A 15,881-nucleotide genomic window follows, 5' to 3' on the forward strand; every position below is an offset into this window, starting at 1 on the left:
TTCTTTTATTTAAACATTCCCCTGTGGTTCTATGAATTAAGGATCGGTAGTACTATATTAACAACGGAGAGGCAGACTCAACTGAACTGGTGAAAAACAGTTGGTAAAACTGCCAACACTGGTTTTGTTGCCGACGTTGACTGAAATGGGAGGCAGCATATATATTAAAGAATGAATTCTAGTTTTTAAAACTTTCCCATTTTGGTATGCATTTAGAATAAACTTCTCTTTAGCCACAGTTTTGAAAAGTGGAAATAATGTATAAAACCCAGATACTTTGCACAACCAAAACCACAGTCACATTGCTCTTATTATAAGTGAAAAGTGTTTATTACTCTGATTGTTAAATTTTTTCCTTCCTGGGAGCAAAACCAGACGGAAAAACAAAATTGGTTCTATTCAAGTGAAACAACTCACAGTCGCCACATCTTGTCTCTTAATTTACTGTTTTTCAGTTCTACTTGTTTCCTTTAATTTTAAATAATGAGTATATAATGTGGGGGAAGTAGTTTTACACGTATACTTTTTTTTCAATATGTGCATTTGTTTCAGACTTAGCTTACACGATATATTCTGTGTTCTCAGTTGCTATAAAATGTTATCATAAATATATAGAGGAGGAGGTTTATATGCAATGAGATACCTTGATTTTATTTATAAAGAAAAGAGGAATGATTCATATGCTTCACTGCTTCAAAATTGGTAACAGAACTAATTGTCATGCAAGGAAATAATATTTTAAGCTTGGGTCCCAGTAGGGTTTAGGTATTTGGGTCTGTGAACTCATGATAACTCCTGTTTCTGTTACTTCTTTATAATTTTTGGTATCAAATATAATTTTGGTGGTACCAAATTTTTGCAATATGTTGTCACCAATTGCATTATATAATATGTGAAATATGGTGAACAAATGAAAGCTCAAGAAAAGCACATAAAACAAAGAGGGTGTTTAAAAATATCACTTAAACAAATGTCCTTCTTATTTGAATCTCAGAAAATTATTTGAAGAGCAAATACATTTTTAGTCTCTAAGTATCTGGGACTTCTAACCCCAATTTTCTTATGATACTGATCAAATTCAGAACTTCATTCATAGGTCGATTTTTTTAAAAAGAACAAATTAAATGTTTCCATTCAAACTAAACTGTTTTGCATGCACAAAATGGCTACTATCCAGGTAGTTTTGCTCCAGGACAGAGTAATCAATTGGATCACTACTCCACCGACCAGATTTGGTCATGAACCACTTCTTCTATGTCAGCCATCTCTTTGACCATGCAATAGGTCCAATAAATTTTCAGCTATATTTAATATTTTTTACCTAAGCAAGTAAATGATCAAACTCTTATATAATAAAAAATATTTGACTCCTGCTGGCAGCTTCTGAATGCTGAGTGTTTACCTGGACATAGGGGCTAACAATGCACTTTTCTGCCTTCCTATGGCAGGAAATTATAACATAGAAAGCCTTGTAAATTTTCCAATCCAAAAAAAAAAAAAATGAAAGAAATAGTGACAAGATTTATCTAAAACAAGGTGAGGGGCAAGCGACATAAATGATAGAGACATAGACAATACCATAAATGAGTATGGTATTGTCTGTGGAAATAAAAATTGCTTTAAGTTGGTTATCCAATAATATACATAGCTGAAAGATCTAAGAATGTTGAATTGGCTTGAAAGAAAATGAGAAGAAATCCTCAAAGTAACATCTAATAAAGGCTATTTTTGCAAGGTCTAAGTCTACTTGCACAAAACACAAGAGAATCTGGATTACAGAGAAAAACAACAAAACTGACTAAACCATTGGAAATAGAACCAAAGGGAAGGAGGAGACAGGTGAAGGGTGATTGAATGACTTCTTTGCAAATCGTTTGAGATAAAGGTATTAACCAGCTGTTCTCCAACTTCAAAGAGAATAGAACTAGACATAATGCAGAGCCCTGGAATAGAAGGTAGAAGACCCAGAGATGAATTCCAGCTTATTGGAAATAAGAGTTATGGATCTTTGTTACAGTTTTATATTAAAAGAACTGTGAAAATGAGACAAAAGGATAAGAGAACAGGGGAATAAAATGGAGCCACAAAATGTACATCTCACTTTAAAATTCTGTATCCTTATTAACATGATTTATGGAAGACCTAGTTGTGCCAGGGACTGTGCTAGATTTGAGCCACACATTTCACTTCATCCTCTCTAGCAGCCAAAAGGAAGAAAAAGAGTCCATTTCAATATTTACAATTGTTAGGGAGAAGCCCAATTATTCCTGAAACTAAGACCAAACCAGAACATTTTACTGGGGGCCTTCTCAAGGGCACTGAGTAATATTAAGTCAAACTTCCTATCAGTGAAAACAGTAAAGAGTTTCTGAGGACCATTTCTTTGATTCCTATAAGGAGAGACACTCCTCTATGGGTCTCGCCTGCTGCTGCACGTCATGCCAGGTAGGCCAAGAATGCAATGACCTGACCACTCTTTACCCAGGCTGTTTCTCAGGGTTATGTTTGCAATAATCAAACTTGGAGGGATGAGATAATGTCTCCCTCCAAAACAAAGAGTAGATGCTGGCTATAAAAGCATCAGATTCTCCAAGCTTGGCTATTCATCTGCCATGTGATCCCACCGTGTGTGTAGCCTGTAATGCTTGCCATTCCTTAGCATACCATGTTTCTCTTTCCCTGACGGCACCTCTGGGCCATTCTGTTTAATCCATTCCTTGGGTGCAGCCCAATCAAAAGTGGGCCTAGGGGATTCAAGTTTTAATTCTGCTAGGATTATCTCTTGGGTTTAACAAGGTCATAGATCATAAGAACGATGACCACTTGGTTTAGTACACTGTTCACTGAGCTCCCCTACATGGCCCACACGGGTCAAAATGGGGAGCATAATGGGTCTCTGTAAGTTTTGTGAAAATGCATTGTCTCATGTGTACCTCTTCCTTCTAGACAAAAAACCTAAGTCTGGATCAGAGGTGATTAGGGAAAAGGAAAGCTCTAACTGGTGGGGTGGACACATCAGTTTTGTGGCTGTGAAAGAAGAACAACTCCCACACTTGGAGAGGGAATGGCCCAGACATAGAGAGAGAACACCTCAGACCAGGAAAGGTGCTAGGTGTGAGGTAGGAACAATTAATGCTCTCCTTGTCCCAGCACCACAGCCTTGCAAGTAATCACATGATCTGCTTGAGGCAAGAAGCTGAAGGCGGCAATACAACACGCTGCTGGTTCATCATCCCCATCTCTATGCTATAAAATCAGAGAAACTCATGAGGACTTGGCTGGCTCCAAACTGTTCTGCCATCAAGATAAGCTTCAGGCCGGGTGTAGTGGCTCACACCTGTAATCCCAGCGGCTTGGGAAGATGAGTTGGGAGAATCACTTGAGCCCAGGAGATCAACACCAGACTGGGCAATATAGGGAGACCCTGTCTCTACAAAACAACAACAAAAAAAATGTTTTAATTAGGAGAATGTGGAGTCACATGCTTACAGTCTTAGCTACCGCAGGCCTTAGCTGAGGTGGCAGGATCCCTTGAGCCCAGGAGTTCGAGGCTGCAGTGAGCTATGACCATATTGCTGCACTCCAGCCTGGACAACAAAGTGAGACACTGCCTCTAAAAAAAAAGAAAAGAAAGAGAGAAGCTTCAAACATAGACTCCTCTTGAATATGTACAAACACACAGATTGACACAACCTTGTCTCATTCTGGCTGATAAAAACTCATCTGCTTCTCCTGGTGCCCTAGCATCCTTGGGTTATGCCATGTGTAACATCAAGGCTGCAACTAGTTGGTAACACTACTCAGGTGGCTTAAATGAAACAAGGTATTGGTGATCCAAATCAAATTTCACAACACATCCCTGACTGCTGTGACCTGTGTTTTTATGCAAAGGAAAGTGAGCCATGAATGTCTCTCCATTACAAATGAGGATCGTTCTATTGGTAATTCCCTGTAGTTATGGACAACAATACCAAAGATCATTTAAACTTCTGTGAGTAGTAATGGATAACTGACTGAATTTATACTACATCCTGGCTGTCTAACATAAGACATACTGGTCCCCCTAAGATTTACTCAGAGTTGGTTGAAACTGGGACCCTCTGAGGCTTGGATGAGGTCTATAGAGACTTCTGGTTGACCTCATACTACTGCTTAAAGTTTGGTTAATAGAACCCTTTATTAAATGCTATACAAAACAAATTGAACAGATTCGTTCCCAACCTCTGTAGGTCAAGTTCATCAGAGTGACCAACAAAGTGGTATACTCATAAAAATTCACTGGAAGTTAATACTGCATAGGATTGAGGGATGAATTGTTTTAAGAAATAGTCCTCCTATAGGCTTTTGCATCCCTGCTCATTTTGTTGGGCCTGCCAAAAATGCAATGCCCCAATTGCTCTTTACCCAGACGATTACTCAGATTGTTTGCAGGCAGCAACCTAGAGGGTAAGTAATGTCTCCCTCCCAGGCAAAAAGCAGACTTGCTTACTGCTTTCCATTAAAATGGTGGATTCTCCAAGCTCAATGTCTCCCCTGAGGAACCAATGCAAGCATAATGATGCTCATGCTGCTTGCTCTGCCATGGGCGATAGTCCTTTGTCTGACTCAGGAATCTCATATGTTCTGTGGCAACATCCATGAAACCGTGTTAGGCAGACATATCAGCTTGTAACAGGAGGGTAAGATCAAATCCCAGTCCCTTAAGAAATGTCATGCCAGAACACAGTCCTGCATCATCAATTACTAGGGTTCCCACCCTCCACCCCAAGTACTTCCTTTGTGTTGGTCCCAGGTACTTTGTAAGCCCCAGAAGTTGTAGTTATTTTTTATTGTTGTTGTCACCTTCTACGAAAGCCATCTGTGAATGATATTTTTAAGGAGTCCTGGAAGTATATATATTTTTTTTACCCTTTCAGCCAACCTTGATTGTCTGGCTTACAAGAGAGGCACTACTAATTGCCTACCCAATCTATTTTCCTCTTTTCATTAAGAGAGTCATGATTTTGTTTGGGTCAACAGTGTGTCCAGCTAACATCCTATGCTTCCAGGTCTCTCCCACAGCTGGAGGTGGCCAAGGGTCACAATTCTTGACAATGAAAAAGTCTCTAAGTTGAGCTTCTATTTAAAGCTCTTCAAAAGGCAAGCAGACTTAGAGAGCACATGCTTTTGCCCTTCCCCTTCTTCTTGCCCGAAACATAGGCATGATGTTAGAAGTTAGAGTAGCGATTTCATGGCTAGGAGTGACAAGTGCACACTAAGGATGGCTCAGAAGGAATAAGGAAGTGACCTGGATTCTAGAAGTGATTAGAAAGTTTCCCAAGACCCATTGACTGCCTACCTCTGGACTTCTCATTATGGGAGGCAAATAAAACCCTTATTTTTGGGCCAATATTTTGCTGTTTTCTGTTACCTGTAACCGAATGCAGTTATTAAGCTTTATAGATAGATATATATTTTTCTTTCAATCTAGCATCTTCCTCATCTTCTGAAAATCTCTATTTTTTAGGGGAGTGGGTTTTCCCACTGCTTTAGTTGTATGGTCCTTTTCTTTCATGTTCTTCCTTGAAGATAGTGATTGGTTGAGGACTGAATATAAGATCTAAACTTGTATCTTCAATAGTATGGTTCAATAGTAGAGTTGCTCACCCCCCAGGGCAAGTGACTGGGAAAGAAGTGGACTCACAAAAGAAACTGGCCAATCAGAGTCTTTGCTGGTTTTTGTTTGTTTGTTTTTATCTGTAGCTAGGAGAAATAGCTTTTTCTTCACTCAGGCCCCAAGCTGTGAGGATGTAAGCCCAGGAGCTGCTGTCAGCCATGAATCCAAGTTTATGGAGGCAACCAACCTAAAAGAATGAGTCAAACACACAGAAAGAGAGGGAGAAAAGTTCTGAGGGCATTTGAGCCCATTATTCCAGCTCAAGAGGTCATCTGAGCTGCCTTTCTATTGTTCCTTTTTTGGTTCTTCCCTTAATTTTGATCCACTCTAGTATCTTTCCAATAGATTTCATGAATTTTATTTGACTCCAGTTAGCTCAAGTTCAGTTTTTGCCATATGCTAAAGAATAGTAACCAATATAAATGGGAAATGAAAAATGATATAAGAACACATAGAGAGAGTACCTAACTCAGACTTGGTGAGAGCAAGGAAGTTTTCTGGAAGAAATTCCATCCATGCTGTGAGATGAAGGATGAACAGGTGTGAGCCAAAGGAAGCAGAGAAAAGGTGAAAGGAAGGAGCACAACTCCAAAACCATGGACCCAAGTACCAGATGTGAACATCGTCTGCTCATTGGTGGAACTGAAAACAGGTTGATTTAGATTACAGAGCCATGAGGAGTGGCAAAGGAACAGGCAGGAGAGTAAGACTAGAAGATAAGTCCTATAGACATCTTTAAAGAAGTTTCTTTATGCTGCAAGTGTAAGCAAGGAAGGAAGGGATGAGATTTGTAATTTCTGAGGATCATTCTGGCTGCAATGCGGAGAAGTAGTAGAGAGAAAAATTTAAGGTGTGGGACTGTAAAAAGGCTGCTGCAGTGACACACAGAGAAACGCAGATGGCCTGGAATATGGTGCTATGGCAGTCTCGGTCCTCCAAGAAGCAGATGCTAAGATGGAATTAGATATGCAAGAGATTTGTTGGGAGAAATGCCTGTGAGGGATGTGAGAACAGGTCTAGGCAGGCTGTGATGCAATGTGATACCTAGGAAAGGAGAGAGGGAAGGAAGCAGGATTGGATGGAAAGGGCTTTAGATGGCACTGTGGCTCTAAGAAAGTCTTGTCTGGCTTGGTCAGCGTATTATCTGTCCTCACACTGCTATGAAGACCTAACTGAGACTGGATAATTTACAATGGGAAGAGGTTTAATTGACTCACAGTTCTGCAGGCTGTACAAAAAGCATGGCTGGGAGACCTCAGGAAACTTATAATCATGGCAGAAGGCAAAAGGGAAGCAAGCATGTCTTACCATAGCAGAGCAGGAGAAAGAAAGGGCAAGGGAAGAAGTGCTACACACTTTTAAACCATCAGATCTCGTGAGAACTCTCTCACTATCACGAGAAGAGCAAGGGGGAAATCCGTCCCCATGATCCAATCACCTCTCACCAGGTCCCTCCCCGAATATTGGGAATTACAATTCAACATGAGATTTGGGTGGGGACACAGAGCCAAACATATCAGTCAGGATTCGCGTATCCTGAATAAAGATTGTTCATAGAAAAGTTCTGTGTTGGGAATAGAAGGGCTAGCTCTAGTAGCCCCACCATGCTCAGTTATTGTTTGAAAGCAATCCAGAGAGACCAGAGTCTCCGCAAGAATGCATGGCAGATCAGCAGTTTCTACTGCTGGAGGTGATCAGCCAACTATACTCTTTCAAGCAGGTTCTCCCATAACTGCCACACTTGAGGACAGAGAAAGTGAGAAAAACAGACAGAATTAAGAGAAATTTAGGCATTCAGTGATCAGGACTTGGTTGAATGAACAAGAGGTTTTTAATATGAACAACTGAAATTATTCATAAAGATTTTTAAGCAAGAGTTTTATAGTCCTCTTGGCTAAGGAATTACAGCAGGCTCCCTGAAGGTCAGCATAAAGATCATTTAATAGGCACTACCCTTAAGTTTATTCATACCCAGATCTGGAACTGATGTTGCAAGGAGAAATACTTCTGGAGCACCTACTGTTTGCTAGTTATCATTCTAGGGGCTACGGATTCAGTGATACAAAAAAAGAAAATAAAAAAGAGATCAAGTACGTGCTCCAAGAACTCAGAAATTCTAGAGGAGAAAGACAGATGCAAAGGAAGTCAGTAATAACATCCAGAAAGATCAGACCAGCCTGGGCAACACAGCAAGATCTCATCTCTGAAAAAAAAAAAATTATAAAAAGGTAGCCAGATGTGGTGGCTACTCTCAAGTTACTTGGGAAGCTGGGGCAGGAAGATCACTTGAGCCCAGGAGATTAAGGCTGCGGTGAGCTATGATCATGCCACTGCACTCCAGCCTGGGCAACAGAGCGAGACCCTGTCAAAAAAAAAAAAAATAAGATCAGAGAGTGGTAAATGCTATAAAGAAAATAAAAGAAAGTACAATGATCATGATCAACTAACTAGGGAGGTGGGGGGATTACTTTGAATCAGGAATTAATTTTATTTAGAAAAGACTTTCCTTAATGGTGACTATTGTCATTTTTCTGTCCCACTTCAGTGTCAGTTCTATGCCTTCTGGAGTACCCTACATTTAGCAATTTCTTTGCACCCCTACTACCAAAAATTAGGAGCAAACTTGATGTCTTCTTCTTTGGAATGAGAATCCTAGAAACATGGAATGCAAAATCCTCTGTAAATCTCACCAGGAGACATCAGACCCTTATGTAAAAACCATTCCTAGAAGACTACTTTGATACCCACAGTTCTAGAAGAGTATGTGCATTTGGCTATTCAGGATCTAGCAACAGCTGCTTGCCCTTCCCTGCTCACTCATTGTTATAAAGATCAAATGAGGTGACGGCTACAAAAGTACTTCATAACCTTAAAAGGTAATTACATCAAGTGCTATTGGATTATAAAAACAATTGGTCCAAATTAAAGATGCTATACACTCATAGAAATAACCAAGAGGTTATAGAATTCCATTGTTGGATGTATTAAATAAAAGCCTAGAAAACCATCATTCTTGGATAGACTATTAGATTGGAACATACTAGGTAGACAAACCTTTGCTGTCCCACTAACAGCATAAAAGCATTGAACAACAAAACATTTATATGTTTATGAAAATTTACCATAATTTCAAGAGAAAGGAAATGATAATATAAAAAATAAAATAGACTCATGGAATTGAATGTAACAAAAAAAATGTAAGAAATTATGACACAAAAACTGGTTCTCTTCTATCTGTCTTTTTCTTCTGCAAAATCCTGCCTATTGGAAGTTCATGTAAAGACTTTTTAAGATTCAGTCATCCTTTAAAGTTTAATTTCTTTAAATGTGCCCGGTTTGCACTGGTGTTCATCATCATTCAACTCCACGGTTTTCAGGAGAGAATGCTCCCCTAAGGCCACTGTCAGAACTTCCAGCCTTGGCCCCTGCTGTAAATGGAGTTTTAGAAATGAGCTTATGGTTATACAGTTTTGAATCATGCAAAATCTTTTTTGAAACTGCTCACCCCATCACCAACACCCCAATATAATACAATACTAGCAAAATTGAGAATGAGAGGATTACTTCTTAAGAAAATAAAATTAAAATATGCCAGTTGAAATCTTAAAATACGACATTTCTATCATAATTGAAGACTAAAAAGCTTCTTTTTTTAAATTTCGAAATTTTGCAAAAGACTAGCAAACTAGAATATTTAGTGCCTTTCTCCAGGAGCCACTTTCATGTTGAATTGATCTGAAGCAATTGTCTTTGCTGTATTATGCTGCTGGCATGTAGGAGGAGAAAGGAAACTTCAGAGGAACTAATTCAGTGAACTGTGGCCCTGGCACACAATTAGGATGATGGCACTTTGACCAAGTTTCAGTGTGGTCAAGTCCACGGCTCCCACAGCTCAGCCACCAGCTGCAGGTCGAAGTGAAGAAAATTCTAAAACAAACAATCCAGAAGTAAGAGGTGAATTTTTTAAAAGAATTTTTAAGTTTATTTTTTCTATTTGGAGAGTGAGATTGACAATAAAAGTGTTAATAAGAAATTAACATGTATTGAGAACATTTTTTTGTGCCAGGTATTTATGGTGCTAAGCTTTTATATACATTATCTCATTTAATCTCCATTATAATCCTAAAAGACAAGTACTATTAATACTGTATATTACCAATGAGGAAACTGGGGCACGAAGAAGATAAGTAACTTTCCCAAGGTCACACAGCTCATATCTGCCTCATAGAAATGCCAGGAAAGGTAAAATAACAACAAATCTCAGTGGTATGCATTGCTATTCAAGAAAATGGGACCAGATACGTGAAGAAAATTTAAATGATTATTGTACATTTTAAAGGATTTTTACATTTGTTATTATAAATAAGCAGAAAATTAGATTATGAATAAATTATTAAAAATAACTCCAGATAGGTTTCTGGTTTCAGCTCTAACATATAAAGCTTAGAAGTCATCATTCCAAAATTCAGTGACTTTTCTGGGACCCATCAGAAAACAGGTCTCAGGGCAAACCATTACTCTAAAATCTGGAGAGACAGGTAATCCAGAGAATCACAGTCAAGATCTGCTTACCTGAATCAGAAGATTAAGGTAAGCCAAACATTTGCAGAAACATTTAAATGGTAATTTTGATGACTTGCTGGAGGCTGTGTGTGAACAAATATGAGAGTTAGAAATGGTCTATCTTAAACAGCACCCGCCCAACTTTGGACTAGTATGAGAATTAGAAATGTTCTATCTTAAACAGCACCCACCCAACTTTGGTGGACCAGGAACTCCACCAGGTTCTCACTGATGAAGATCCATATTCTCCTAGCACTGGCAAGGTAGTAGACAGGTAATCACTGTGAAATAGCACACTCAGAGCCTTCTCCATAACAAAAGTCTATTCTACCAGAGCCTTATTCCTGTTGGGAGAAGGACATTTCTCCCACTCCAGTCCCCTCTAGCCTTGTGGTCTCACCTATATCACCTAAGAGAGGGAAAACATAGTCAGTAGGGCTTCAAGGAAACAGATGGGGAGTCCTGCAGCTAGGAAAAGGAGTAGGGAGCTAGGGGACAGGGGACGAGAGAGGGAAACTATGCCACAGGAGAAATGCTCGTGAAGGTCTCAGCCCCAAGACACAGGCCCACTAAAAAACTGAGATTTCATCAGATTATAGAATGTTCTCCCCTCACCCACACTTTATCACCACCATAATAGGGTGTCAGTATAATAACAGTGGATTATAGCTAAAGAATTGCAAGATAGAGATATTTCTCTGGGAAGGAGTATTTAGGGAAGCCCAAAGTCAGGAGAGACAAAAGCAAGAATGCTAGAAGAATTTGAAGGCTCTGCCATGCATAGCTACATCAAACACAAACCCAGCCTGACTCCTAGCTATATTAATATGAACACTCATGGTAAAGCCCTATTTATCTCAGTTCCTAATATCCAGTACAACCTGCCCAGCTCTCAATAAAAAAATTACAAGGCATGCCAAAAGGCAAGACAAACTCAGTCTGAAGAGAAAAAGCAATCATTAGAATTAGACTCTGATATTAGAGATTGAAATTATCAGATGGAAATTAAAATAGCTATGATTAATATGCTAAGGGCTCTCATGGAAAAGAAGACAACATAAAATAACAGATGGGTAATGAAAGAGAAAAGTGGAAACTATAAGAAAGAATCAAAAGGAAATGTTAACAGCCAAATGCACTGGAACAGAAATGAAGAACGGCTTTGATGAGTTCATCAGTGATTGGATGTGACTGAACAGAGAAATGGTGAACATAGGTCAATAGAAACTTCCCAAACTGAAATGCAAAGAGGAAAAAAAAAGCTTGAAAAAACAGAACAGAACGTCCAAGAACTGTGAGATCATTTCAGAGATGTAACATATGCATCACTGGAATACCAGAAGGAGAAGAAAGTAAGAACAGGCAGAAGAAATAGTTGAAGTAATATTGGCCACAAACTTTCCAAAGTTAATGACAGACACTGTATGGGGTTGAAGACTGCACCACCTCAACTAATTTCCACTCAGAACCCTAGAATGTGACCTTATTTGAAAACAAGATCTTTGTGGATGTAATTAATTAAGAGGAAGTCATACTGGATTTGGGTGGGCCCTAAATCCAATGAATGCTGTCCTTATAAGAAGGTCATGTGATGACATAGACACACACAGAGGAAAGATGGCCATGTGAAGATACAGGCAGAAATTGGAATGATGCAGCTACCAGCAAGGAATGCCAAGGATGACCAGCAACCAAATGCTGGAAGAGGCAAAAAAGGATACTTTCCCTAGAGAAGTTTCAGATGGAGCATGGCCCTGCTAACAGCTGCATTTCAGACTTTTAGCCTCCAGAACTGTGAGGGAATACATTTCTGTTGTTATCAATGGCTCATTTTGTGGTAGGTAATTTGTTATGGCAGCCCTAGAAAATTAATACAGTTACCAAACTACAAATTCAGGAAGCACAGATAACAGCATGCTGAATAAAGACTTTTAAAAACCCATATCTAGGCATACCATATTCAAACTGCAGAAAACCAAAATCACAGAGAAAATCTTTTAGAAGAAGCCACATGACAGGAAATAAGCCAGAAAAGCAAAGGTAAGAATTACAGTGGAGTGAAGTAAAGAATTTAAAGCATTGCAAGAATAAATTCCACCATCCTGGAATTCTATACTCAGCAAACTTTGTCCTTCAAAAGTGAAGAAGAAAGACTTTCTAAGACAAACAAAAACTGAAGATATTCATTCCTAGCAGACCTGACCTACAAAAAATATTAAAAGAAATTCTTCAAGTAGGAGGAAAATGAGAGAAGTCAGAAACTTGAGTCTACTATATAAAGGAAGAGAATTAGAGAAGTAATAAAGAAAAGTAAATAAAGTTTTTAAATTATCAAGTAATCTAAAAAATAATAGTTGGTATAAAGAAATAATAGTATGTTATTCATGTTTTGGGTGATTAGAGCAAATGGTTAAATTAAATGAATGACAGCAATGTCACAAGGGAGAGAAAGGAAGAACTGGGAATACTCTTCTATGGGGAATCTTCACTACATTTGAAGTGCAATAGCATTATTTGAAGGCAGACATAGATTATTTTAAAACTTACATCTTAAAATCTAGGGAAGATCACAATTTTTAAAAAAAGTATGATTTATACATGAAGAGAGAAGATGAAATGAAATCATATAAAATGCTCAGTTAAACCAGTAAATGCAGGAAAAGAGGGGCAAAAAAAAAAATAACAAATTCAATAAAGAGAAAATAGTACAGATGTAGTAGATATTAATCCAATTACAGTTGACCCTTGAACAATGTGGGGGTTAGGGGTGCTGTCCCTGCATGCAGTTGAAAATTTGTGTATGACTTTTGACTATGCAAAAACTTAACTACTAATAGCCTACTGTTGACTGGAATTCTTAACAATAACATAAACAGTCTATTAACACATATTTTGTATTATATATATTATATATTGTATTCTTACAATAAAGTAAACTAAAGAAAAGAAAATATTATTAAGAAAATCTTAAGGAAGAAAAAATATATTTACCAATCATTAGATGGAAGTGGATCATCGTAAAGGTCGTCATCCTCATCATCTTCATTTGAGTAGGCCAAAAGGAGGAGGAAAATAAGGTATCAGTCTTGTTGTCTCAGGGGTGGCAGAGGTGGAAGAAAATTTGTGTGTAAGAGAAGCCACGCGTGCGACACGAAAGTGGACTTCCGGGTCACGGCAGAGCCGGCTCTCACGTGGAGGCGGGGAAGTTTGGCCCACCGGAAAGTAGACCTGGGCCCTGGGATCCCAGAGAAGAAAAAGAAGAAGAAAGTGGTCAAAGAACCAGAGACTCAATATTCAATTTTAAACAATGATGATTACTTTGCCCATGTTTCTCCTATAAAAGCCACAGTCCCCTCTAAGAGTGTGGTCCACAGGCAGGCACCTGAAATGCCTCTAGTGAAGAAAAAGAAGAAAGAGAAGGCTGTCAGCACCCTTTGCGAGGAGCACGTAGAACCTGAGACCACGCTGCGTGCCAGACGGACAGAGAAGTCATCCAGCCCAAGGAATCAGGTGCTTGGCTACTTGGAGTTCCTCAGTGGGCAGAAGAAAAAGAAGAAGTCATCTCTCGCCATGTCCCATGCCTCTGGGGTGAAAATCTCCCCAGAACCCAGACAGGGTGAGGAAGAAAACAGAGTTGGCAAGAAGCTTAAAAAACATAAGAAGGAAAAAAAGAGGGCCCAGGACTCCACAGCTTTCTCAGTCCAGGACCCTTGGTTCTGCGAGGTCGGGGATGCTGTGGACACTTGCTCAGTGGGGAAGGAGGGTGAGGAACAGGTAGCCTTGGGGCAGAAGTGGAGGCACAAGAGCCCCAGGGAACACAGTGGGAAGGTGAAGAAGAAAAAAAAAATCCACCAGGAGGGAGACGCCCTCCCAGGCCACTCCAAGCCCTCCAGGTCCATGGAGAGCTGCCCTAGGAAACGAAGTAAAAAGAAGCCAGTCAAAGTGGAGGCTCCGGAATACATCCCCATAGGAGATGGCCCTAAGGCCCCCGCGAAGTAAAAGATGAAGTCCAAGAAGAAGGTAAAGCAGCCAGTCATTGAGGAGCTGGCTCTGAAAAGGAAGAAAAAGAAAAGGAAAGGGAGTAGGGTAGCAGGAGAGCCTTGGAAGGAGGAAACAGACACGGACTTGGAGGTGGTGTTGGAAAAGAAAGGCAACATGGACTAGCCGCACATAGACCAGGTGAGGCGAAAAGCCTTGCAAGAAGAGACTGATCGCGAGTCAGGCAAAACGGAAGCTTCTGAAACCAGGAAGTGGACGGGAACCCGGTTTGGCCAGTGGGATACTGCTGGTTTTGAGAACAAGGAACAGAAACTGAAATTTCTCAAACTTATGGGTGGCTTCAAAAACTTGTCCCCTTCGATTAGCCCCTACCCCCACCCTCCCGCCCCACCCAGCCCGATTGCAAGGTCCAACGTGGCCCTCAGTAAGAAGGTGGCCGACAGCCTGCAGCCGAGCCTGCAGCCGAGCCTGCAGCGGGAATACGACCTGGCCATGAGCTGAAAGTACAGCAGCAGAGCTGGCCTCGGCTTCTCCACCGCCCCGAACAAGATCTTTTATATTGACAGGAATGCTTCCAAGTCAGTCAAGCTGGAAAATTAAACTCTAGAGTTTCGTCTCCCCACAACTGCCACAATTGCTTTGATTATCCCATTTATGCTGGAGGTTACAAATTATTTTGTGTGAAAAGTCAGATCTTGGTGATGACCTTGAATAGTAGGATATAAATGACTCCCATAAGCTTAGCGTTCCAATAATGGAACACTAGGCATAAATGGGTTATTCAATTGTGCAGATGAAAGCCATCTGACAGTTGGCTCACATTGAACACCTGTGGAGATTAAGGACAAAGACAACTATCTTGATGGGCTTGGACGAACTGCGGCGGGGCAGCTCATGTTTTGGGAGCCAGAAAAACAAGTGAGTGGCTAAAACCTCCTGTTTTCTGTTAAACATTCCGTCCCTGTCTGAGATATCAATGTGTACAGATAACCTTTGTTGAGTGTTTAGCAGGTGCTAGGCACATACTAGTGTTTTCCTTAATGTATTTAATCTTCATAATTATGAAATGGGTACTATTACTATCCCCATCTTATAGATGAGGCAACTGAAGTTCAGGGATAAAGTAATAAAATTGCCTGGGGTCACCCAAACACTAAAAAAAAAAAAAAAAAAAAAGAGAGAAGCCACGCAATTCAAACCTGTGTTGTTCAAATGTCAACTGTATATCAATAATTCCTTAAATGTGAATCGTCTAAATACACCAATAAAAGACACTATTGTCATAGTGGATAATGACAAGATACAACTATATGTTATCTACAAGAAACCCACTTTAAACTTAAACACTCAGGTTAAGAGTAAAGGGATGGAAAAAGATATATCATGCTAAAAGTAATCAAAAGAAATCTAGAGTAGCTAAATTAATTTCAGACAAAGCCAACTACAGAATGAGCAACATTATCAGGAATAAAAAGGGGTACCACATAAGGATAAAGGGAACAATTCTCCAAGAAGACAACAATCGTAAACATGTAAGCATTACCAAGAGTGTCAAAATACATGAAAGAAGACTAATAAAAATGACAAGAGAACTAGACAAATCCATTGTTAGAGGTGAGAGTTCACCATCTCTGTGTCCATGTTATGGGTGGAGACTTCAGCA

The 15,881-nt window shown here is 39.7% G+C and overlaps 1 pseudogene; it reads left to right on the plus strand.

Moving 5' to 3' along the window:
- Positions 1-2,815: 2,815 nt before the first annotated feature.
- Positions 2,816-14,818, plus strand: LOC100457980 (lysine-rich nucleolar protein 1-like; annotated as a pseudogene).
- The last annotated feature ends 1,063 nt before the right edge of the window (positions 14,819-15,881 follow it).

Source organism: Pongo abelii, chromosome 10 (assembly GCF_028885655.2).
Source record: "Pongo abelii isolate AG06213 chromosome 10, NHGRI_mPonAbe1-v2.0_pri, whole genome shotgun sequence".
Lineage (NCBI taxonomy): Eukaryota > Metazoa > Chordata > Mammalia > Primates > Hominidae > Pongo > Pongo abelii.